The following is a 22769-nucleotide window of genomic DNA, read 5'->3' as shown; positions in this document are numbered from 1 at the left end:
GTGCAGCTTGCGCTCCTCCTCGTGTGGAGACTGACATTATAACGAAGCAGAAGTAACCGTCCCGCAAGGGGAAGGGGCCAGGGGCCTGCTCCCAGAGCCAGTATAAACTGGAGGAGGTTTGGGCTCCTGACCTGGGGAAAGGAATGTAGGGCCTTGCTTCCTCTGACACAGCGCTGGGAGTTTGCCCTCTGCTGTGTTGTCTCTGATGTGGTGAAGCACTTTCCTGGCCTGGTGGAGATTGTTAACCTTTGTATTCCCTTTGTTCCCTTAAAAACCCTTAATTACTGATGTGTTGTTGCATTTGTTTGTAATTCTGACTCATGTTAAAAGCCACTAGGGGTTAGCTGGATCTTTCTGTCCCTTCCAACTTCGTGACGGACTCCAGGGACCTGGGTTCTTCTCCCACCTCCAGTTTTCCAATCCTTCCTGAAACACAGGCCTTCCCAGCAGGGAAGGATTTTCTGACTTGGGGTGCCTTAAGAATATCTGAGAGTTTCTTGGGTTGGCTCAGGGCTCCCTTCAAGGTCAGGGATCCCGGCTGATTAGTGTGACTCCCCAGTTTATTATGATAAATAAAGAATAAATTCATTAGTTTTCAAACTGCTACGATTTCAGTTGCTATTTCTAAGCAATATGATATTCGTCAATTATTTCTATATTTCATGGTGACTTATGGAAGCTGACACTGTATTTTTCAGATGTGTCAATTACTCCTTTTGATTCTTCCTTTTGTCTTAAGTTTTAGATCCTCCTTATATTTTACATTTGGTGCATATACAATTGTATCCTTTTTTTCCCAGTGTATCAAGGATTCCTTTGATAAATAGACACAAATCGATTGGGTAGGAACCTTTGGGTAATATAAGTTGGGCTGTCAAATACAGAGAAGGAGAAAGGCAAACAGCAACCTTGCACATCATATGAAACAGACAGTGTACCACAACTCTGAAATGAATAAAAATCATATTTTATTTCACACTGTGATGAGCACTGATCTTACACTTGCGGAAATTACTTTAATGTGGGTTGAATGAAAGAATGAATGAATGAATTGAATGAATGAATGAACGAATGAATGGTGCAGACTAAGCCCTCAGTCAAGGAGTTACAGTAACACCCCCATCCTTCCTATGGGGGAGGAAAGGCATCCTTCAGCCCTGGTCGTCTGTGATGTTTCCACACCTGTCTAAATCATGGTTGCCATGTGACGCGGGGACAGCAGACCCCTCACCTGCCCTCCACCTGCTCTCCCACCTGACCTCACCTGTGTCAGTCAGGGCATCTCTGTCTCTCTGGGCATCAGCCTCCTTCCACAAGACCCTCTGGAACATCCCTCCATCTCCCATAGCTGAGGGTCCACTCTGTCACCTCCCTGTGTCCCACCCAGGGACATGTGTCATTCCCCCTTCCCTGTTTCCTCTGTTGTCATCTTTCTCCAGCTGACGCCCAGTGACATCTTCCAGGTCTCCTTGTCCCAAGTTCTGTCCTAGGATTTGCTGTGGAGCTAAATCTCTAATGAGTGGCATTGACCAGAGGCACAGCTGGGATTAAAAGTCTGAGACAAATGGAGGGAATAGCAGGGATCCCAGCAGTGATCCCTGTGGAGAATGAAATTCTCATTAAAAATAAGGAAATACACAAGAGGATATCCATGCCCAGTTCTCACAGGAGAAGGAAGGAAGGCAGGAAGGAGGAAGACTTCTCTAATCAATGGTTCACTCAGATTTTGTCTATCCTTCCAGATCCTTTTCCCTGAGGTCATATTCCTGACCTGCAGCTCCCTCTCCAGTGACCTCATCCCCTCCTTTCCCAAGACCACCATGCAGTCCATGCTTCTGTGACCCAGGACCCCTGGACTGGCCTTGGCTGTCACTGATAGACCTCTAGGCCTGGGGACAGGAAGGCGAGGGAAGGAGCTGAGGAGTAGCGGCTTTGGGTCTCAGCCCCTGTATCTACCAGCTTAAGAAGAATGGATAAATTCACATTTGTTAAAAGAGTTCTTCCCTCCATGGGGCCCAGAGCACCCCGGGTGACCTCTCCTCTCCCTCCCTTTCTCCACACTATCCAGCCACAGGGGTCTCAGGCACACACCATGTTCTCCTGAGATATCTTGGGGTGCAGGCTAAACCTTCCTAAGGACCCTGTATTGCACGAGCATTTATGACAGCCTTTGCCTGGGAGGAGCTGGACCCTCTGCTGTGACCACCAGCCATAATGACACCTGCCCAATGTCCTATACCCATTTCATTAATTGTCAGACCCTTGCATTCTGACTCTCCTGAAGTTTGAAATAACTTGCATACACACTGACTGTACCTGTCAGTGGCTTCTGGATCTGAATGACTTCTTCCCAGTTTCTTATGCAACGTATCAGAACTCTCAGGGAAATTAAAAACAGAAAAGGCAACAAAATAACGATGATAACACAGACACTTTGTCTGGTCAGCCACGTGTAAATATCAGAGCCTATTGAGCTGGCTTTTGTTCTCTTCACAAAGGCACATCAAATTAGTTTTCAGAGTGCAGGCACCATCCTGGCTGGTGGACAGTCCTCCACAATATGTACTCTGTATCTCCTGGGGTCAGAGCCGAGGCCCTCCCTTCCCTCCAGGCTCCTGTGCTCAGGGCTGACTGAGTCGCTGTGTGTTTCCGCTGGCCTGGCGCACTGGCTGGGTACCTGCCCTTCAGGTGTGAAGTCAGGAGATGGCGATTAGCCCTGGGAGGAGCTTTGGGTGTCAGGTTAGCAAACCTCCCAGTGGGGCTTATGAGGGTGAAGAGGAAGTACCACCATTGCTCCAAAATGCTGAGCCTGCTCTCGGGAAGGTGGGTGAAGTAGATCCCTCAGATGTGAGTTTCCCACAGCTGCCACCACCAGGGCCCAATGGGCACCCCTGTGGCTGGCGCCCTGAGCCCCCAAGGCACTGACTGTGTCCTATTCTCCTCTCCTCATCAGTGATCCCAGTAGTAGGAAGGCGGTGGGGTACCAGGAGCAGGATCTCCCCCATGTGTGCACAAAGGAAGTCAACCCCATGGGTCTTTCCAGGAGGAAGTCCTGTCATTAGAGACAGCTTGGACGAATGTGCAGGACATTGCCCTACGTGAAATAAGCCCAGCGGAGAAAGAGAAATACTGTGCCATCTCCTTTACGTGTGGAATCTGCAGCAAGAAAACAAATTTTTTAATTGCTGTAACTTGTTAGTGCTGGGGTGAGTTACAATAGGGGAGCACATATAAGGGTGGCAAGGGTATTTGTTTGACTATAGCTTCTTAAATATAATTTTGATTTTCAACTTTTAGTTAATAATTACAAAAATACACATAACGGTAAATTTACTAGTTTAATCATTCTCAGAGACGCTAAGTGTATTTGCAGTGTTATGTAACCGTCACAACTATCCATTTCTAGGACCTTTTCATCATTCCCCAAAGTAACAGTGCACCAGCAGGGGAATGGGTAACCTGGAATGGCAGCGGAACCAGGGCTCAGGACCCCGTGCCAACGCAGGAAGCAGCAGAGAAAAGAGGGCAGCTCCTGCAGCGGCTCTTGGCAGGTGTGCCCTGACCCAGCTGAAAGCGTCCTTTGGGCTGCGTTTCTTACCCCAGATTGACCATGTGGATGCACGCTGCCCACCATGGCATGAGTATCAATGTGTCCCATTGCACGGGGTCCGGCATTTCCAGCTGTCTCTCCCAAAATGTGTCAGGAAACACCAGTGAGAACCTGAGGATCTCATTTGGGGCATCTGCAGTATGATTCATGCACATTCCTGGCTGAATCCCCTTCAAAATCCACGTTAGCTCTCTTCCAGAGACCGTGCAAAGTCCTTGTTTTCAGCCTACATCCTCCCTGGTGGTCAAGGGGAACTTGCATTTATTTCTGGTCTCTTTTTTTCCTGTGGCATCTATCTATGTGTCTCATTCTACACCAGTACCACACTGTTTTCATGACTACAAAATTTGAAAGCAGAAAGTATGATGACTCCAGCTTTGTTCTTTGTGGGAGATGCAGGAGAGAAGCCTCCAAGGAAAAGACTTCAAAAGGGAAGGGCTGGAGAAGGTGCAAGGCTTTAGGACATGTTTACATAGCTGAACGTGTCCAAGGTGGATCCTCCTTCACATCTGACCCTTCCTAGTGATACAGAAACCAGTTAACTGGAAATTCAACCTTGAAAAGCTAGACCGTTAGGTTGAGTAACACACTTGCTTAGCTGACTTTATGTACATAGTCTTTAGCAATTATCCTAATAAAAAGAAGCTTCATTCTAGAGTTGGGGCCTCATCCCGACTCGAGTATGAGGACCTTCACTTAACGGCACTTCGTTTGCGGACTCATCTTTTGTGACTCTGGCCATACACCCTGCGACAGTTCATTCTCAAGATTGCTTTGGCCCCTGGAGGCTTTTCTGACTCGATACAAACTTCGGGACTTTTTTCTATTTCTGTGAAAAAATGTCATTGGACTTTTCATAGAAATTGTATTTAATCTATAGATTGATTTGGGTAGCATGGACATTTTAAAGTTACTTTTGCTGTGAAAAGCACCGGATTTAGGAATTACCTGGAGGTTATGAGTAAGGTATAAGGATGTGTCTAAGATGACACCCATGCCTGGGGGTAAGAATCTGGGTGGATAATGATGGTCCAAAATAAAATGGAGATATATGTTTTAGCCATAAGTTAAAGAAAGTGATATGTGTATATTTTTTTTCTTTTTTTATTCACTGATTTATTTTTTAATTTAAAAATATTGACTGAGCACCAGCTAAGTATCAACAAGCTCCACATACTGTGCTATAAGGAACAAACAGAATTGTGAGGTCATGGACATCTGTTGGGTTTTCATCTAACTCACTATGAAAGACAGTGATCAGATGTTTTATGTGAAGTTCAGAGAGAAACAGTAAGCATTTGTAGGAATAGGGCATACAGTTCTATGTTAAGTGAGAGTGGTTGGCTAAAAGTGTGTATATATGTATATCCATATCTAATATTTCATGTAAGTAATTTGTGTTTCATATGTATGACCACACACACACACACACACATACACATATATATATATATATATATATATATATATATATACTTAAATCATACATACACACACACAAGGTCAGGGCACAGGGTTATAGGGAATGAACTGCAAGAGTGGGAAATGTCTTGAGTTGAGAGAGAGATTGGCTTTCCCCTCAGGCCTCCCACATAGATGCTGTGGAGGGGCGTATGTGCCCTCTGCCCTTGTGCTCAGGTCACATTCTCCCTGATAGTCTGTGGGGGTCTAAGCTCGAAACCCAGGCCTGGGGCCCTACGTTGTGCCCTCTGCTCTGTGCTCACTGCAGCCCAGGAGAGGCCTCCCAGCCCCAACTCACATCCAGCTTTCCCCAAATTCAGTTCCGGCACCCCAGGGGATGGAATGACTTGCATGAAGGGTTCCACTCTGCTGTCCCAGGAGGGGAGCGAGAGGTTTGTGCAGGTGTCTCACTTGTGTGCTCAGAAGCAGAACCTGGTGCCTATCCTCCATGGCATGGACCCCTCTTCACTTATTTGCAAACCACCCTTGTATGGATGCCGTGCTAACTGATCTGGAAGATTCCCATTTTAATAAGAGGCTGTCTAAATAAGCATAATTTATTTTTCTTCAGCGCTCTATGAAGTAACTACAGATTTCATTTTTTTAATTTTTATTTTCCAATATCTGTTACCCCTTGTCATTTTTAAACTGTGTATACTTTTGAAGATTCCATTTTTGTTCAAAACTTTAGCCAGTGACTCTTCCATTCTGTTATGAAAATTATTATGTGATTATTAGACAATTTTTCTAGTTTTTGTATCATACATTTTTGCTTTCCTTGTGGTAGGGAGGTGGGCTGTTTCTCTTTTCTCTTCTTTCTTATCCCTCGTGGCTGGCAGGTGCTTACTGTCTCCTTCCCCCTCTTTTCCCATCACTGAGGTGTTTCCAGAGCTGCTCTCCCAACTTTCTTGCCCATCTGCTCACAACAGTGCATCTGAGACCTCCTATCTCCCTCCTGCTCGCCCTGAATGCCCATCCTGTGGTCAGGGTCAGGTCTCCCCGCACTCTGTCCTGTGTCTTCGCACTCAGGGGACTTTCTCTTCTGAGGGTGGTTCAGGCTGCTGCTAACTTTCTCCTTCTCTCTTCACAGATGTTTCTGGAACTGACTTCTCTTTCCACTAAAGCTCATGACTTGTGGTGTGAGTGTGCGAGCAAGGCCACCAGGGTCCCTGCATTTACTTTTGCATTTGCATTTACTTCCTCATTTATTTCACTTCCATGCTGTGTGAAGATGATGCACGGTCTGTCTCATGTGTTAAAAGAGTGTGAGTCTTGTGTAGTTTCTTCTGCCTTCTTAATTATGCAGGTGTTTTTAAGAGCTGTCATGGATATTTCACCTCAGCTATCCGGAAATTCTCATGAAAATTTTGTTTAAATGTGAAAAAATCATATCAAAAGGGAACCTCCTTTAAAGAATACTTCTTAAGTTAATTACTGTTTTTATTTTTTACTGGATTCTAACATTGATATAAGGAGTAAAAACGATCAAATATATTTAGTTTATATGTATTGGCAATTTCTTATTAATACATTCAATAAATGTGACTAAAACCACAGGTAGAGTAGGGAGAATAAGCCAGGTTTTCTTGTTAAGGGATGAAATGTATCAGGTCCAAGTGTCACAGAACCACCATGAGTTCACTCCTTGGTGAGTCACAGGGGGAGAGGCTGCACTAGACGTCACACAAAGGAATCTTGATCTGCAGCCAGTAAGGAGATCAGGGGAGTAACTTCCAAAGCTGTGACTCCCTGAGTGGAGGGGAGTGGGTTCCTTTGATTCAGGGTTAGGATGGAGACCCAGAAGAGGGAGTTTTGTCATCCCACGTAAGGTGGCACCAGGTTGTGCAGGGGTCCTGAGAGCACGGGCCTGTGTGTGTATCCTGTGAGGTGTTAGCTGAAGCCTGTGCTCCTCCGAGAGCGGAGATTGAACATCATCCTGAGGCGGAGGTCCCTGGAGGACACGCCGGGGTCCATCTGAGCAGGTGGAGTTGGTGGAGGATGTACCTGGTCTAGGCTGCCAAGCCCGGCCTGCTGTTTGCCTCTGAAACAGAAGGTTGACTTTCCTGTGAAAAAAGAAGGGGTGTCAGTGCAGGTCCTGCTGGGGACAGTTCTAACCTCATTAACCCTTTGGGGCGCGGTTTGAACCCTGCAAAAACAACTCAAGAATGTGCTTTAGGTCAGCTTTACTTTTGAAACAACACTGGGTGTTACACCACTGAGTTTTTGTCTCTGATGTGGTCAGACTGTTTCCTGACCTCGTAGAGACTTAGTTTTCGCATTCCCTTTGTTTCCTTAAAATCTTCTATGACCAGGTTGTTGTATTTATTTGTTCCAACGCTTCCTAGAAGGTTCTGCAAGATGTGTACTGGGCAAGTAGAGCCTGCAGGGTATGGATTCCAGAAAACAGCTGGGGGCTGAAATTATTGCTTTTGGGTCAGGAAAGCTGTCTCCTCTTTTTCTGTCTTTATATTTCTTTTGTTTTGGTTTTGTTCTAGGGACCTCCAAACTTTCTGCTTATAGAAAGCTCAAGGTATTTAGATTAAAAATATTGCACTGATAAGAAAATTCAGTGGAGTCATCAGAAATATAAATTAAAGTTTCTATTAATTATTTCAATAATCTTTAAATAATGATACTTTTTCATAAGTTAAAAATAATGAAGGGATGGGGCTCCTAGGTGGCTCAGTCAGTTATTAAACATTCGACTTTGGCTCAGGTCATGATCTCATCATTCCCAAGTTTGAACCCTTGCCTTGGGCTCTGTGCTGACAGCTCAGAGCCTGGAGCCTGTTTCAGATTCTGTGTCTACCTCTCTATGCCCCTCCCCCACTTGCACTCTGTCTCTCTGTGTCTGTATCTGTTTGTCTCTCTCTCTCAAAAGTAAATAAACATTAAAACCTTTTTAAAAATTTTTTTAATGTTTATTTGTTTTTGACAGAGAGAGAGAGAGAGAGAGAGAGAGAGAATGAGCAGGCGAGGGGCAGAGAGAGAGGGAGACACAGAATCCAAAGCAGGCTCCAGGCTCTGAGCTGTCAGCACAGAGCCCGACACGGGGCTCGAACTCACAGAACATGAGATCATGACCTGAGCCGAGGTCGGACGCTCAACCGACTGAGCCACCCAGGCGCCCCAATAAACATTAACACTTTTAAAAAAATAATGAAGGGATGCCTGGGTCACTCATCTGTTAAGTGACTGACTGCTTATTTCATCTTAGGTTAGGATCACGGTCGTGAGATCAAGCCCCAGGTCAGCCTGTTGCCAGGCATGGAGCCTGCTTGAGATGCTCCCTCTCCTTCTCCCTCTGCCCCTCCCCTGCAGCCTCTCTCTCTCTCTCCATTCCTCTCTCTCAAAAAAATAATAATGAAAATGATTTTAATGTTATTACGAACAAAATAAAAGTGCTAATGTTACTGGACAAAGAACCAGTTCCAAAGTCGGGTTCTGCTATAGTCACTGAAAAATCAGTGCTGGAGAGACGAGTGATGGTGAGAAAGGAAGCCAGCAACCTGGGAAGACTATGGACAGATGTCTCAAAACCCATCTTTCTTGTCCAGGTGAAGCCAGAGGGTTCACCACGGGAAGGTGTCAAAATGGTAGGGGCTCTGTGCAGGAGAAGCAGGTGCCCAGACCATAAACCATATGAAGACATGACTCTGCATACACTTACTGACATCTCCTGTTTGACTTATCCTCTGGGAGCGTTTGGTCCTTCACTCCTCAGGCCAGTGGTCTGCAAATCTGAAGGAAAGTAGGATAGTTCTGCTATAGACCAAAAATCTTTGGTCAGCAAACGAAGAATGCATAAGCTTGAAGCAAGTTTTATTTTAAGAATAGTGGGAGTGCTGGGGCGCATGGGTGGCTCGGTTAAGCGTCTGGCTCTTTATTTCGGCTCGGGTCATGATCTCATGGTTTGTGATCTCATGGTTTTCACATTGGGCTGTGTTCTGACAGGGTGGAGCCTGCTTGGGATTCTCTCTCCCTCTCTCTGCCCCTCCCCCGCCTCTGAAAATAAATGTAAAAAAATGTTTTTAAATCTTAAAAAAAGACCAGTGGGAGCGCTATTACAATAAGAGCAAATATCCTGAGATGTGTGCAATCTGTATATTACGGGGAATTGTAAAACTCCCTGAAGAATGTGAAGGCACGTTTGAAAAAAGTGGTGAACATATTGTTGTTGTCTTTAAGAAGAAAACAAAATATAAGCATTGTAACAGTTCACAGGTGAGCTCCTGCAACTATCTTCTAGCTTCTGTTTCCAATTTGGGGTCTGGATGGGAGATACATTCTAACTTCAAGGAAATCGAGAAAAGTCTGACTATGTACTGTGGACGGGGAAAGACGTAACAATGGATTACAGAGAGGGATGGGAGAAATGGAGGATCACAGAGTGGCTGAGCTAGGGTCTCCCTAGAGGGAGTCTCATAAATTCAGAGCGAGAACAGTCAGCACGGCCACGTGCACCTGCAGCCACAGGCAGCTGGGGAGGAAGTGGCATAGTGGGTTCTGTGGGGGCTGTTAGCGAGGCAGGCAAGACTAATGTCGGTGGTTACAAAGAATACATTATGATGATAAGGATGATCCGTGATTTTAAAGAAGTGAGGAGGAACAGGGAGTCTAAGGAAATGAAAAAAAAGCAAGCAGGGTATTTCCCAGTACAGTGAATTGGGGCCCAGGTTGTTGGAGATAACAGGCCATGGGGGTCCTTATCCAGCAGTGGAAGAAGAATCTGTAATAAAGGCAAGGGTCCATTGATACACTTTATTTATATACAGTGTTCTTTTTATATCAGTCCTAATGTGCAGAGCAATTTTAAAATAGGCTTAAAGGTAATAGATACATCACTGCATCAGAAGAAAACTACGAATTGCCAAGAAAATACCAATAAGTACATTAAAACCCAGAGTAGGGTGCAAGGGCAGAAAATACTTTCCCCACCAGTATTGTAGTTTCATGTACAGACCGATGTTAGAGGCCAGGGCCTGTCCCCTGGGATTGAGGGAACCTATCAGGAGACCCTCACAAAACAACAGCTGCAACACATTTGGCACAACAGTAACATGTAAGAGAATCTGTAAGGGAAACCCATGCCAGCTGTAATGATGGGTGAACTTATAGGTCAGTCTGGGTCATTACATGCCTAATGTCTGTTTTTAGATAATCCTAGATTGTTAATCACCCAAGGCACCTGCCAGAAGCCAACTCACTGCCAGATTATGTGGAATATCTGTAGAGGTGACAAGTAGACGGGAGGAATGAGACCTGAACACCTTGGTTCTGTCCTGAATCCCTTGTATCTGAACAAAATCTCCCGTTTGGCAGCTGGTTTCCGGCATGTGTGGGCTCAGGGCATGTGTTCCTCAGGCCTCCAGATGGAATCCTCACAAGGACTTTTTCTACCAATGCTGGTAGTTGCTCCAGAGCAAAGTTTCTTTCCTTTTCCCCAAGTTATTAGAAGCACTGGCATATTTGGCCAACTTCAAAGGCAATGACTATGAGAGAAGATCACAGAGGGTTCAGGAGCATTGTAGCAGATGGAGAGCACCCGGCCCATGACTCATATGTAGTATGAGCTGACTGACTGGAAAATCTGATACTCAGTGTCTATACTATAAGAGAAGATGTGTACCATTTCTCCAGAGTAATGACAAAAATAAAATCTAATAGTGAAAACCAATAAACCAGAAACAGAATTTATTTCAGATCAATTGTCAAACTTCTGTACAGTTGAGCAGTACAAAATAAATGCACAAATAAATGTGTATGAGAAAGGAAAGAAAGAAAAAAGGATGGAAGGAAGTAGGGAAGAAGGGAGGGAGGAAGGAAGGAAGGAATGAAGGAAGGAAGGAAAAAGGAAGGAAGGAAGGAAGGAAGGAAGGAAGGAAGGAAAGAAATGAGGAAGGATAGATGGGAGGGAGGGAGGGAAGGAGGGAGGGAGGGAGGAAGGAAGGAAGGAAGGAAAGAAGGAAGGAAGGAAGGAACCATACAATGAACTTTTCAAACAAACAAGGTACAGGAAAACAAACAACCTGAATAGAAAATAAGTCAAAAACATTACCAGACACTTTGCACAAGATGATATTACCAAGGTCACCTGGACCCGGAAGTTCCCATCAAAGAACTCACATATGAGTGGTAGAGAGGTGGAGATAAGGGGGACTGTGTCCCTGAGGTCACAAGCCTTGTAGCTCTGGGTTGGAATAAAAAAGTTCGCTGTAAAGGTTCCCCCTCCCTGCCTGAGGGTGTCACTAAGGGAGTGACAGCCCAGCCCTGAGAGCAGAGAGAGATTATATGTCACATTCTTACGGGCCTTGGCCTTGTGAGAGCAGCACTGAGACTGCTTTCCCAGAATCAATGTACCAAACAGTATCAGCTGCAGATTGGAGCCCAGAGATGGTTGGGGACTGTGCTGCCCACGGGGACAGAGACTCAACCTGGGATGCTTGGTCATTGGCCTTGTTCCAGGAGAGCCCTCCTGCCCCCACACCACAGCCATCCCACAGTCCCCTGTGTCCGCAGGTGTCCACTGTGATGACTTTCAGTGGAAAAGGCTAAAACCTAGAACATAAGTGACAAGAGGAGAATGTTTCTCTGGAGGATCTACTGTCCAGATAGTTCTTGGGAAACAGATTCTGGGGCATAAGAAAAATGATTCTATATTCTGAAGTTTGCAGGAAGTCTCTGGAAGAGAATCACACCCCCTGAAAGGCTAAGGGAGCCCTGCTGTCATCTAGTTTTTAATAGTTCAACTATTATCACAACCAATTTTTTTTCTTGACACCTTGGTGTCAAGGTGACCAGGCAGGAGGCAGGGTGGGAGAGATAGCACCCCCTCCTGTCCAGGGTGAAGGTGAGTGGGAGGGTTTTTGGAATAGGAAAGAAACTGCATTTTCTCTTTCCCTTTCCCTGCTGATTTCTTCACTTCCTTATACCCCTTGTCCCTCCTCACTTACATCAAGTCATGGGTCACCATTATCCCCATACTCCATCCCTCATCACCCACCAAGGATTAGTCTCCTCACCTCACTAGCCCCCTCCCCACGCCCATGGAATCCACCAGGATGCTTCTTATCCCCCTAAATCTGCCAGCTGACTGTGGCTGCAGGTGCACACGCCATGCTGACGGCTCCCACTATGGATTTATGAAACTCCCTCCGGGATGTCCCTAGTTCAGACACTCCATGACCCTTCACTTCCCACATTCTCTCCGTAACTCATTGGTATGTCTTGCCCTGTCTTCAATACATAGTCAGATTGCCCTCAACTTCCTTGAAGTTAGAAAGTATCTTCTATCCAGAATCCAAAGTAAAACATAGAAGATAGAAATGAGATCACCAGCTAAAAAGGTTAACATGTTTATGGTTAGTTTTCTTATTGAAGACAAAAGTAAACATTCGCCAGTTTTTTCAAATGTGCTTTCATATACTTCAGGGAATTTTACAATTTCCTTTAAAATACAAATTGCACACATCTCAACATGTTTATTCAGCACTTTAACTTTTTTTGGTAATCTTATTAGGACTATTTTCATTATTTTTAACTTATGAAAAACTAAATGAATATAGAAAAAAATGGTACACATAAAAAAGAGAACAGAAGAATTAACTTAAAAGAAGTCCAAATGTGAACAGTAATTGCTTAAATAATTAAAGACATGAGTAAAAAAAAAAATGAGGGATTTAAAAAAGTAAAACTCTTATTTAAAATTTTATTAAAATAATACGTTTTATTTTACATACTTCTGATGATTTTACTGAATTGTTTTTTTCAGTAAAATATTTTTAAATTTAAATGCCCTGAGCCTTTTATATAACATATATCATTTCTCAAATAAAAACCTTATTCTTTCTTATTACACTTTACTTCTGTTTTTAGTTACATTCTTTTTGTATTCATAAGAAGTTGAAGAGAAATATGAAGTGTATTGGTCATAGCACTTAGCTCTGATAACTTTTCCTTTTATGTCAAAGTATATATAAAAGTATATATAAAAATTATATTTTATTTTATTAAAAATATGGAAAATTCTGGTGCTCATTATATTAAAAATATGGAAAATTTAGAAACAAAGAAATTGGAAATACCCATGACAGCTGTTAAAAACACACCAACAATTAAGAAGACAGAGGAAACTACACAAAATTCACACCTTCCGTAAAGCATGAGATGGACCGAGTTGCAACTTCGCACAACCCGGAAGTGAAAATCAGCAAATAAATAAGCGCTCAGACTGGAAACCCTGGCGGCTTCACTCCCGTGCTCACACTACAAGTCAGGAGCATCAGTGGGAAGAAAAGTGGGTTCCAGAAAAAGCTGCAGGAGACAGAAAGGGAAGGCGACTAGTGGCCTGAACCAGCATGAGAGGAGAAAGTCCCTTGAATGTGAAGACACAGGCCGGCATGTGGGGAGACCTGAGCCCTGACCACGGGACATGCATCCAGGAAGAGCAAGAGGGAGACAGGAGGTCTCAGTTGCAGAGCTGTGGGCACAGGGGGTGAGAAAGTCAGGAAGGGACTCTGGAAACACCTCAGTCAAGGGAAATGAGGGGCAAGAACATTTGGCATCCACCAGGCACGAGGGAATAGGAACCAGGGAAAGGAGACACAGCCTGCATCCTCTCCAAGGGTAAAGCAAAAATGCATGACACCAAAACCAGAAAAACAGTCTCATAACACACAGTATTATTTTTCATAACAGAATACAACAACTACTGGCTAAATTGTTGAACAAAAAGAAGTATGTACAAATATATAACATAAATCATGGAAGGGGTGAATTGATATTGGAAGATAAAAATTGAAAAAGAATGAAATCCTTAATTATTGTATAAACCACTAAGGAAAAGTAAGTGATTACTGTTTTGACAGCCGATGCCATTAAAACTGGAACCATACAGATAGATCGGCATGGTCGCTGCACAAGAGTGACAAGCAACCAAGTGAAGCAATCCATATATTTACAGATGGTGGTGTTGATGTTCCCGCAACAATGCACACATTCTTAATGCCAGTGAGTGAAGTGCTTACAGTGGCACCTGTTCTGTGATTCAGCACCTGTGAAATGTGCGCAAGAGGGAAGTCACTGCAGACAGGAAGGAACCGGTGGTGACAAAGGGGTGAGTGCAGAGAGGGGCAATGGCGTGACTGCTAGTGGGTCAGCGCTTTTTCCGCAGGTGATGGAAATGTTGTCGATTCGATCATGATGATGTTTGCACAACTCTGTAAATATACTACAGACTGCTGGGTTGTATACTTGAAGGAGTGAACTCGGTGACATGCAAATTATCTCACTAGATTTGTTTTATTTTTAGGAAAAAGAACTTGAGGTGAGAGGCAGGGTGAGTCAAGCCCGGGTGGTGGTGTGTGTAAAGGCTGGAGGAAACACCTGAACATGTGGAATCCCAATGCCAAGCAGCCAGGTCCAAATCCAGATCTACTGACGTCAGGTACCCTGAAGGTGCCCATCCTGCCATCCACCACCTGACCACCCTGCCTGCCCTCCAGGCCCCTCTCCATCTCCTGCAGCAGCTCCCCGGGGGAATCCAGCTTTCTCCCCAGTGCACCCCCATCCTGCACCATAACCAGGGCATCCGGGAGGCCAACCCCTAGGTCCCTACCTACTCCCTACCCACCACCTGCTCCTGGCATTCCTCTTGTGAATCCCTTGGCACCTGGCATGGAAAACAGATGGAAAAGAAGACATGGAAGAAAATGAAGAAAGTTCTTACAGATATGCAAATACAACAAGCATGGTAAGCATTCCTCCTCCACCTCCTCCTCCTCCTCCTTCTCTTCAGACCGAGTACAGGGCCTGGACCCTTCCCTCAAGCCTTTCTGGTTCTGCTCTCCCACCAAGCTTTAGATGCGAACTTATACTGGAGAAAATTAGCCCCGTCCCTTCCCCCTTCACCCCCAATCTGAGCCTTACTCTGCTATGCAGCCCTACTGGCTGGGGAAATTGGATTAGAATGACCATGGGCCAGCAAAGACTGTCTTCTCACTACATGGATGGACGTTTCAGCCAATGAGTTTAGTAGAACTATTTTTGGCAGATGATGAGACTTCGGAGCTAACTACTCAAGACAAGTATAAGATCTGTCAAATGTGATTTTTTAAAACATTTTTTGTAATATTTGTGGTGTCATGGGAGGTGTTGTGGAGATTTAATTATGGAAAAGAGAAACTCTACCATTGTAGTGATGGTTGGCAAACGTTGGTGATTTACTGGCAAATACATTTCCCAGCAGGCCTTTATTGACCCTACTAACTGGAAGGCTGCTGGGAGGTGGAGTCCATTGGGTTGATAAGCTCTGCCTGCCCTTTTGGAACCTAATCTCACTGGAGTCTTGGGCCCTTCTCTTTCACCAGCTCTCATTTAATCCAAATAAAGCTCTTTATCCAAGGAAGAAAGGAAGGGAGGAAGGAAGGAAAGAGGAAAGGGAGAGAGATAGAGGGAGAAAGAGAGAGAAGAAAAGAAAGAAAGAAAGAAAGAAAGAAAGAAAGAAAGAAAGAAAGAAAGAGAGACAGGAAAGGGAGACAGGAAAGGGAGACAGGAAAGGGAGACAGGAAAGGAAGAAAAAACAAATGAGAGGCAACTACTGTCACTGACCCTTTAAATTTCCTCTGTGCTCAGAGTCAGACCCTCAGACCCTCCAGGGTCTCCAAGGCCTCCCTGTCTGTTTCTCACTGGCAGTCCTGGGGGTGACAGAGACAGCTTTCTGTCTCAGGTCCCCATGGGCCTGCAGCAGTATGTCAGAACGGATGCTTCTGCCCCATGTTGAGCACTAACAATAAGGCTCATCCTCAGGCTGCAGGCTGAGAAGGTCCTAGAGGCCTTGTTCCCAGAGTGGGAGCCAGAGAACCGAGCTGAGATCCCCGAGGGCCCATTTCTTCTGAGCACCACAGTTGTGGTAACGCTGAGAGAAATCTCTTGGAAGCAGCCCACATAATTTGCTCCAACACTGTTGCTAATTCCCGTCCAGGTGAGGGTCACCTTCTGCCCCTGAAACCCTGACAGGGAGGCCTCCTGTGTCGGGGCACACTGTGCCCAGGACCCTGCAACAGAGCAGTGGAGACACGACAGGCAGGTCCTGAGGGAATGCCTCCAGCTTGTTCTTCAAAAGAGGGGAAGAAGGAGGCCAGCACACCCCAGCCCATAATCACTCGCCTTGCTTTCCACAGCCAGTCACCTAAGCGGAGAACAAGGCGGGTGAGAAGGAGAGGGGTCCAGGTCAAGGTGGAGACAGCCCAGGCTGTGCCCCTGACTGAGCCCACCAGTGAGAGAACTGCACAAAGCCTCTCTCTCTCATCCCCTCCCCACTTTGGAGAGCAGAGGGGAATCCTTCATGCAAATCACTCCCCTCCTGGGTCCCTAAACCTAGTCACTAAATATGGTGACAGCTGAGGGGGGGTGGGGCTGCAGAGCCAAATGTGGGCCCCGGTGAGCATAGAGCAGAGGGTACAAGGCAGGGTTCCAGGACTGGGTGCCCAGCTGAGACACCCCCCAGCCATCCCTGCACCTCCCCCAATGCACAGGGACAGACCTCCAGCGCCCCCTGCGGTCTCAGAGTTCAGACTCACTTAGGACTGGGAGAAGGAACTGGAGTTGAGCAGAGAGGGACCCTCTGGACTTGAACCTGCCTGGCACCCCATCCATCCCTACACAGGGTCGGGGGCTTCTGATCCCCCAAGTGCGACCTCCTGTGTGGCAGGCACCACCACACCTCAGTCCTTACTTCAGAGCTGTGGCTTCCTCAGCATGAATCACTCTGTGCCCCCCCCCCACACACCACTTAGATAGTTGTGTTGTTGGGACGTCAGGTGAGGGACCCCCTCAGGGAAGTTGTGTCCTGCACTGAGGGATAAGAAGGGCAGAGGGCAGGCTCACCACTCCACAGGCTGTATCAGGAAGGCCTGAGGAGACATCCCATCTCTTTGTCATGTCAGGACACTTCCCACCCAGGCAAGCCAGTCCCCATAATCCTCTGCACCTGCCCCCATCCTCACACTTCATGGGGCAGGGTCTGTTAACAAAAATGCACATGGGATTCTTCAAGGACAGACTGTAATTAGAAACAAGGGGCATGTGCCTCTCACGTTGCCTTTTCCCAAGAGCACCCATAGGCGATGGTCAACAACACAGTCATCCCTAGATGCAGCCAGGGAGCCCCAGCGCTGAGGAGAGACACTGGAGGTGACTGGGTCACCTGCACCAGATGGGGCCCCCATCCAGATGGGATTGCCCATTTGGGAACCTGCAGAAGCTTGGGAATTGTAAGGACAGAGCTCATCCCATGACCCAGAAGATCCTGGTGCTCTAAGCGCTCCTTTCTCAGTGTGCAATGTATTATAATTACTGACACCAGATCCCTCTCTAGTCCTTCTCTGTGTCACACAAGGTTCTACTCCTACTGTAAATATTCACGCAATTATTTTCCCCAGTGGTTTATCTAATCCATCTCTGCACTGTTCATGACAATACATCTAGGATATATCTCCTGGGATTTATATCACATATATAACACAAACTACGTATAAATAATACATAAGATACAGTTATACACACACACACTTGTAGTCATCGACTCTCGGTTAACATAGTACCGTGTGCCCTAGTCCTATAAATATTCAATGCTTCCCATTGAATACCTCACATGAAACATCTCCTCCTTGTCTGTCATAGTGAGTCAGATGAAAACCTAACAGGCTCCACGACCTTGACAGTTTTGTTTGTCCTTGAGGCACTGAGTGTCTGCAGCCTACCGGTATTTAGCTGGTGCCCAGGAAAGGTTTTTGAATTAAAAAGAATACATCAGTGAATAAAAAAAGAAAAAATACACATATCCACATTCTTTACCTTATTGCCAAAACTAGTAACTCTTCTTTCATTTGAATCATCATAATCCATCCACATTTTTAAGCACAGAGATGGAGGTCATCTTAGACAAACCCTTAGACCTCACACACAGCCTCCAGGTAATTCCTAAATCCTGGGATCTCCACAATGAATATAATGCTAAAATGTGCACACTACCCAAAGCACTCTATAAATTCAATGCAATCCCCATAAAAAATCCAATGACGTTTTGCACAGAAATAAAAAAAAAATAAATTTTGTATAGAACCAGAAAAGACCCCAAATTGCCAAAGCAATCTTGAGAAGGAACAAACCTTGAGACACCATTTATTGTACTTTCAAATTATATTACAAAGCTGTAGTCATGAAAACCAACGTGGTATTTTTCTCAAGAGACACATAGGTTGATGCCATAGATAAAAAGACCAGAAAGTCATTCAAGTTCCTCTTGACCACCAGGGAAGACATAGGCTGAAAACAGGACCTTTGCAAGGTCTCCGGAACAGAGCTACCATGGATTTGGGAAGGGTTTCAGAAAGAATATACTTGAATCCTAGAGAAGATGCCCCAAATGGGATCCTTAGGATCTCACTGATATTTCCTGATGCACTTTGGGAGAGAAAACTGGAATCACTCAGACGTCTGACAATGAGCACATTGACATAGATGCCGGGATAGAGTGTGAATCAACACACTCCATCTGGGTAAGAAGCACATGTAAAGAATAATCTCATCAGGGTCAGGTCCCATCTGCCAAAGTTCCCCGTGGGAGCTGCCCTCTGCTCTCTGCTGCTTCCTGCATTGGGATGGGTGCCTGAAGTCCTGCCTCCGCTGTCATATCCAGTTAACTCCTTCCCCTATTGGTACACATTTAATGTTAGAGGAATGTGTGTAGAGACAACTCTTCAGTCCTGATCTATGAACAAAGGAGCCATGGACAGGCTCACCCCCAGGAGTCTGAGTAGAACAGAGAGTCTGCCCTGAGGTGATGGGGGGCCACGTTGGGAGACCTGGTCTAATGCTTAGATAGAGGAGAGTGGCTAGAGCAGTGGGGAGGCAGAAGTGGTCTCTGATGGGCTCTGCTCATGTCATACAATGGCATGTCTGTGTCTGGACACTAAGGGGCACTCAAGGCCTGTTTCTGAGGGGTCACGGTAGATCAGAGATGAGAACTGCCACCTGCCACTGTCTGTGCCCTCTGCTCAGGCCTCACATCTGTGACCTCCACACCCGCTGCCCTGAAATTGCCCCTACCCTGCCCATCCCCCTGACATCCTCAGACAGAGGCACCTAAAGAAGTCGGTGAGGAGTCAGAAAACAGGGGGGTCACATTTGCATGGTTGGGCCCTCCCCCTCTCAACAGATCAAGAGGTGAAGGGAGAGGTGAAGGGAGGCTCTGCTCAGCTGTGAGGCAACAGAAGACAGGATCGGTGCTGACCTCCACCATGGCCTGGTCCCCTCTCCTCCTCACCCTCCTCGCTCACTGCACAGGTGACTTGATGTGGGGACACAGGAAGGGGTTCTGGAAGCACAGGCGTGGGCCTGATTCCTCCTCTTGTCTCTAGACTCCAGGAATATCCTCTCTGTTGTTTCTCTTCCCAGGGATTTGGGCTCAGTCGGGGCTGACTCAACCATCCTCAGTGTCTGGGGCCCTGGGCCAGAGGGTCACCATCTCCTGCACTGGAGTTGGTAGTTACGTGGGCTGGTACCAACAAATCCCAGGAATGGCCCCCAAAGCCATCATCTATGATAATAGCAACCGACCCTCAGGGGTCCCTGATCGATTCTCCGGCTCCAAGTCTGGCAGCACAGGCACCCTGACCATCACTGGGCTCCAGGCTGAGGACGAGGCTGATTATTACTGCTCTTCGTGGGACAATAGTGTAAAAGCTCACACAATGCTCTAGGCCTGTGGGGAAGTGAGACAAAAACCTAGTTACTCATCTGTAAAGAGGGAAACACATCAGGAGTTGCCTCCTCAGCTTAGCCTGTGATTCTGCTCATTCTGTGGCTGATGATTTGGGCGCAGGTCCATGCAAGGGCACCTCCCATGAGTGAGGTTCCTCCTGTCCTTTCTGTCCTCAAAGTCACTCTCAGAAAACCCTTCCGACACAAAGTTGTCATGAAAGAGAAATCTCTTGTTTTATCAGCTGAGGTATTTTACTTCTAGGCCAGATCATATCAATTTTTCCTTCTGATATTAAAATAAATGAAGCATTTTTGTTTTTCCTCTGAAGTGTATCCATGTGGTGACTGAAGAATAAGTTAGCCTTATCTGCATCTGGAACTATTATCTCAATGGCAGTGGCTAGTTTCTTCTTATTATCTAATATTTGTGAAAAAAATGCTAATTTAAAATTATAAAATTATGAAGACAAGTTTCAAAACCTTTGTCTGTAGGTATAACCCTGCACTTCAATGTTTGTAACAACTTATTCCTAATCACTAAAGCCTGAAAGGAACCTAAACTTGACACATGGATATTTATTCTAGGTTTAAATGTAAATACCCAAACCAGGAACCAACTAAGAAGTCACCAAGGAGGTGCCACTTTTATAAATAATTTGATAATTATATCAAACATTGGAAGAAGCAAAACTCTGCAAACATCTGTAGGTTGTGGGGGTGCTAACGCTGAAAAATAATTAATCACGTGAACAGAGTAAAACATTCTGAGCCACAGAATTATTCTATATGATACTAATGACACTTAAATGACACTCTGTCATTGTCTGTCATTGTCCCCCAAACAAACGCAAGCAAATCAACGCACAACCACCTCACATACCTGTGTGAGCACACACACAAGGACAGGGTGTGTCTAGCTCACGTGCCAACCAAAGGGCCCCCAGGAGGCAAAACTGGAAAGATTTCAACCACAGGAACATAAAAGGATTGGGTTGTAATTCAGTGTCTACACATATGTTTGCCATCCATATTGTTCACTGATGGTATAAATATATGGAATCACATGACACACATACCTGTGCAGAGATTTCAGGGAACAGGTGTAAACCCTTGGCTTGGATGACGTCAGGCATAACCCCCACTCAGTAAGTATGCACAAAGGCACCAACAAGAGGGACAGTCTGAAGAAGTGTCACAGTAAGAAAAGCTCAAGGACAATTCACAACTCAATGTTGGAAAGAATCTTAAGTGGATCTTACGAAATCAGAGCTTGGAGCCTGCTTCTGATTCTGTGTCTCCCGCTCTCTCTCTGTAACTCCCTGCTCTTTCTGTCTCTGTCTTTCTGTCTCTCTATGTCTTAAAAAAAATAAACATTAAAACAAATTCAGATTGGAGACTGGTAGTGATGCTAGGGCCCTGCAGCAAGAAAACCCAATATCAGGGAACACTAATATGTCCAGGAACATAAACACTGTAAACTAAGCCTATGGTGAGCAGCCTGGATGCTGTTAGTGACCTGAAGAAAATTAATGTCTCCATCCCAAGCACCCAGGAGAGGATGCACTCATGCTCCTTCCCTAGACACTGAAAGCTCAAATATCCATCAGCAAAGGTCTGAGTGTCCTCTAGGGATGCTGTGTGTTGTCAGAGCAGCTGGGTGACCAGGACTGGGGTCAGCGGTAGCGTGTTCACACTGGCACTGAGAGGACAGGGCTGTGAGGCAGGCCAGCAGGAAAATACCCGAACAGGTATTTTCCAGACAGACCTTACTATCCGACAGGGCTCAGTCCCATGACCCAGAAGTTCCTGGTGCTCTAAGCCCTCCTTTCTCAGTGTGCAATGTTTTATAATTACTCACACCAGATCAGTCTCCAGTCCTTCTTTGTGTCACACTAGGTTCTACTCCTACTGTAAATATTCATACAATTATTTTCCCCAGTGGTTTATGTAATCCATCTCTGCGCTGTTCTTGACAATACATCTAGGATATACCTGCTGGGGGTTATATCACACACACACACACACACACACACACACACACATATGTGTCTATATATATATATATATATATATATATATATATAACACAAACTACATATAAATAAAACATAAGATACAGTTATACACACTTGCACTTCTAGTTGTCGACACTCAGTTAACATAGAACCGTGTGCTCTAGTCCTATAAATATTTAATGCTTCCCATTGAATACCTCCCATGAAACATCTCCTCCTTGTCTGTCATAATGACTCACATGAAAACCCAACATGCTCCACGACCTTGACAGTTTTATTTGTCCTCGCAGCACTACGTATCTGCAGCATATCAGTTCTTAGCTGGTGGCCAGGAAAGGTTTTGAATTAAAAAGAATACATCAGTGAAAAAAAAGAAAAGAAAAAATACACATATCCACATTCTTTACCTTATTGCCAAAACTAGTATCTCTCCTTTCATTTGAATCATCATAATCCATCCACATTTTTAAGCATAGAGATGGAGGTTATCTTAGACAAACCCTTAGGCCTCACACACAGCCTCCAGGTAATTCCTAAATCCAGGGATTTCCACAAAATATAATGCAAAAATGTTCACACAACACGAAGCACTCTATATATTCAATGCAATCCCCATGGAAATTTCAATGACATTTTTCACAGAAATTTAGAAAACCCTGAAGTTTGTATAGAACCAGAAAAGACCCCAAACTGCCAAAGCAATCTTGAGAAGGAACAAACCTTGAGAAACCAAACTTCGCACTTTCAAATTATATTACTAAGCTGTAGTCATGAAAACCAATGTGGTATTGTTCTCAAGAGACACATAGATTGATGCCATAGAATAAAAGGACCAGAAAGTCATTCAAGTTCCTCTTGACCACCAGGGAAGGCATAGGCTGAAAACGGTCCTTTGCAAGGTCTCCGGAACAGAGCTACCA

At 45.2% G+C, this 22769-nt stretch overlaps 1 protein-coding gene, 1 non-coding gene and 1 gene segment (V, D, J or C); all 3 read left to right on the top strand.

The window, feature by feature from the left end:
- Window positions 1-22769, top strand: part of LOC102968706 (immunoglobulin lambda-1 light chain) — a 718086-nt gene that overhangs the window by 48757 nt on the left and 646560 nt on the right. The window lies entirely within an intron of this gene.
- LOC122232563 overlaps window positions 1-22769 on the top strand; it is a 1057381-nt gene that overhangs the window by 406061 nt on the left and 628551 nt on the right.
- On the top strand, window positions 13926-14029 carry LOC122232837. Its single transcript, XR_006210249.1, has one exon. It is a non-coding gene; the product is annotated as a U6 spliceosomal RNA (small nuclear RNA).

The sequence above is a fragment of the Panthera tigris genome, chromosome D3, assembly GCF_018350195.1.
Source record: "Panthera tigris isolate Pti1 chromosome D3, P.tigris_Pti1_mat1.1, whole genome shotgun sequence".
Taxonomy (NCBI): domain Eukaryota; kingdom Metazoa; phylum Chordata; class Mammalia; order Carnivora; family Felidae; genus Panthera; species Panthera tigris.
This window is presented reverse-complemented; position numbering and strand designations above follow the sequence as displayed.